Here is a 3,787-nt window from a genome sequence, read left to right on the forward strand (position 1 = left end):
TTCTAGTTCTGTTCTAGTTCTGTTCTAGTTCTGTTCTAGTTCTGTTCTAGTTCTGTTCTAGTTCTGTTCTAGTTCTGTTATAGTTCTGTTATAGTTCTGTTCTAGTTCAGTTCTAGTTCTTTTCTAGTTCTGTTCTAGTTCTCTTCTAGTTCTTTTCTAGTTCTGTTCTAGTTCTGTTCTTGTTCTTTTAGAGATCTGTTCTAGTTCTATTAGAGTTCCTGTTTTCAGTTCAGTTCTATTTACTGTTTCCATTTCATTTGTAATGTTGTCAGATATCTCTAGTATAGTTGCTATATTGTAAATCCTTTTCATAATTAACCACGAGACCAGTTATATGAAAAATATTTAATTACTACTCTACGCTATGACTGTATGAAAATATTTAAAAAATAATAGCCATAATAATAATAAAAAAATTATTTCATTTATTAAATATCAATGTCACTCGACAAACCAATAAATAATATACAATCAAGCACAAATAGAAAAATTATTAACATTCTCTCTCTCCCTATCTTTTGTCAGCATTTTAAGTAAAAGTAGCAGTCATTTGCCATTAAATACGTTCATTCATATATTCAGTCATTCTTGCAACAAATTAATTTTACGCCTCAATGATGAGCATAAATGTGATGTGTGCAGTGCACATTGATGGCAAAAAAAAAATCAAGGAATAAATTAATAATATCAGTTACCTTTAGTCAATGAATTTGAAAATATATACACATTACTATAATAAGTATACGTGTGTAGAGAAAACCCAGTAAGCATTTTCAATTAAAAAATATATTGCAAACATTAGTTATATGAAAAATTATTTTTAAAACTTTATTTTCACCTGCATTTCAAGCGATATATAAATGTGTTTGCAGTCAAATGACAAACATAAGCTTGTATGTTTGTTGGGTTATTAATAGTTGCATGACTGACTTTGCAGACAATTAATCTTGTCTTTTTTGACTTTCATTCAAACTTGTTATTGTTTGTTTAAATGCTTTAAAATTTCAATGAAATATTAAATTAATATTAAAATATTCAACCACTAAATGTTGGAAAGAGAAGCATCAAAAGAAAGACAAGTGTTTAAAAATTTTTAATAAAAACAACAACAAATTTCTTGCAACTAAATGTACACTTTCACACACACACTTACTCTCTACATTTATTCATTTATTCTCACACATTTTTTGTTCGTTCTTTCATTATTCAATTCTTGTTTTTTTTGTTGCTTTGTGGAAAGCTTTTGGTGGCATTAAAAAATATATCTACCACATTTAAAGGATGCACTTGGGAATTCAACAGGATTCATCAGTGCATTCATCATTGCAATTTTATACCCACAATGTAACACTAGCAGGCAGACAGACAGACTTACAGTCAAACCGACTGACTGTTAGTAAAATAAAAGTAAACTGAAATTTGAGCCACATTTAACACTGGCAACATGCCTGAAAACAAAAGGAAAAGAATACAAAATATTAAATCCAAGTGTTTATCTCCCAAACTTTACCATATATAAATAAGTGCAACACATACAGTTGCACATACTCTTGCCTTTTATAGTAACAACAAGTGAAACGAAGTGGCAACCAACAATCACTGCCTTTACGCGTAAATACCAGTAAAAATAAAACAGCAACATTAAATGTGCATAAAAATGTTAAACAACAACAAAAAAATGAAAAAAAGTCATGCAACCCAACAAACAAAATAACAAATGGTTAAAAACTACTTTTAATTCCCAAAGGCTTCTCAATGATGAATTCTTCTCATTTGTCTCAAATTTGCTAATTGTCTAGATTTTGGCATTGAACATATGATTAAATAATTCGATTTTATCGAATTGATACTTAGAATCATACACGTTTGTATGCTGGGTATTTGCACATATTTTACATATACATAGTTATTCTCAAGGAGTACTTTTGTATAAGATTGTCCTTGTAGCTTGTTTACGGATTTTTTCATGTTTCCGTTTTTTATAACGATTCTTGTACAGGATTATATTCGGCTTAATTTGTGTGTCATAAGATTTGCAACACGGCGACTTTAAATTAATTTTCCTTAATAAATTACTTCCCAGCTAAATTTCAATACGAAAAGATATACATTTTAAATGTCAGCTTTAGTTCTACTTCAGATCTAGTTGTGTACTAGTTATCTTCCAATTCTGTTCTAGTTCTGTTCTAATTCTGTTCTAGTTCTGTTCTAGTTCTGTTCAAGTTCTGTTCTAGTTCTGTTCTAGTTCTGTTCTAGTTCTGTTCTAGTTCAGTTCTAGTTTTGTTCTAGTTCTGTTCTAGTTCTGTTCGAGTTCTATTTTAGTTCTGTTTTAGTTCTGTTCTAGTTCTGTTCTAGCTCTGTTCTAGTTCTGTTCTAGTTCTGTTCTAGTTCTGTTCTAGTTCTGTTCTAGTTCTGTTCTAGTTCTGTTCTAGTTCTGTTCTAGTTCTGTTCTAGTTCTGTTCTAGTTCTGTTCTAGTTCTGTTCTAGTTCTGTTCTAGTTCTGTTCTAGTTCTGTTCTAGTTCTGTTCTAGTTCTGTTCTAGTTCTGTTCTAGTTCTGTTCTAGTTCTGTTCTAGTTCTGTTCTAGTTCTGTTCTAGTTCTGTTCTAGTTCTGTTCTAGTTCTGTTCTAGTTCTGTTCTGTTCTAGTTCTGTTTTAATTCTGTTCTAATTTTTCTCTATTTCCATTGTTTTCCTTTCTCATGTCATTGTCTATTCGACAGTCATTAATATGTTTGTCTTTACTACTACCTTAGGAAAATTTATCAGGAAAAGAATTGATAGCTTCGCTAATGAAATTAATTTTAAAGAAATGGAATTTATTTTGTTTTTTTTTTACACAAAGAAGTGTAACTCAGATATTGTTCTTGCAAATTAATTTTTTATTTCAAAAACTTCTTCCATTCTTTATTTTTCCGCAATTATTATAGTGCGACAAATGTCAGCAGGCTGTCAGTTAAAATTTTTTATTCCGTCCTTTATTCTTGTGTCTTTTTAATAAAGTGCGTGTAAGGCGTATGATTGTTGCATTGTATATACAAATGCATAAGTTTCTCGGAGGTATTTGTCAGTAGTTCTTACACTCTGTGAGTGCAAATAAGCGTACTTCGTTTTATGGTTGTGCAATTGTTTTTCATGGCTTTTTAAAAAGGAACAATAGGACAAGAACAATCAAACAGATGTGCTCTCCAAACTGCTACAAAATATTGAAATTGATTATTTTATTGTTTGTAACCGCACAAAGTAGCAAATATTTTGACAAATTTGTAAATAGTTTGTGACATAATTAGGTTGTGGTGGTAGGAGTGAAAAAGGTAATTAAATATTGGGCACGATGTTTGCATTTTTCCTATAGCTAAATTCATAGTTTATAGCTAAGCAACCAGTTCTTTATTTCTAGAATGCCTACGCTATACTTGTTATAAATAAACTCTGTAATTTTCTTTATATTTCTTTATTGCAAAAATTAATTTCTTATATGAATTTGTTTGAAATGTTCTCCTCCTTTTAATATCCAAACAGGCTGAAATCTTTTTTTTATATATTTGGAAACCATAAAAGCTCAATAAAATTATTATTGGTTTCAAAGTGATTTAATACGGGTCATAAAAATAAATAAACACACACTTACTTGTTTATTAGAATGGCTTAACGAATTTTTAAAACATTAATAAAAGATACATACTAGAACTGAACTAGAACTGAACTAGAACTGAACTAGAACTGAACTAGAACTGAACTAGAACTGAACTAGAACAGAACTAGAACTGAACTAGAACTGAACTAGAAC

At 29.7% G+C, this 3,787-nt stretch overlaps 1 protein-coding gene across 1 annotated transcript in view; it reads right to left on the bottom strand.

Moving 5' to 3' along the window:
* The window catches only part of LOC111680288 (lachesin), a 45,364-nt gene that overhangs the window by 40,501 nt on the left and 1,076 nt on the right, over window positions 1-3,787 (bottom strand). The gene's annotated exons all lie outside the window — the stretch shown is intronic.

This window comes from Lucilia cuprina, chromosome 2 (genome assembly GCF_022045245.1).
Source record: "Lucilia cuprina isolate Lc7/37 chromosome 2, ASM2204524v1, whole genome shotgun sequence".
Taxonomy (NCBI): domain Eukaryota; kingdom Metazoa; phylum Arthropoda; class Insecta; order Diptera; family Calliphoridae; genus Lucilia; species Lucilia cuprina.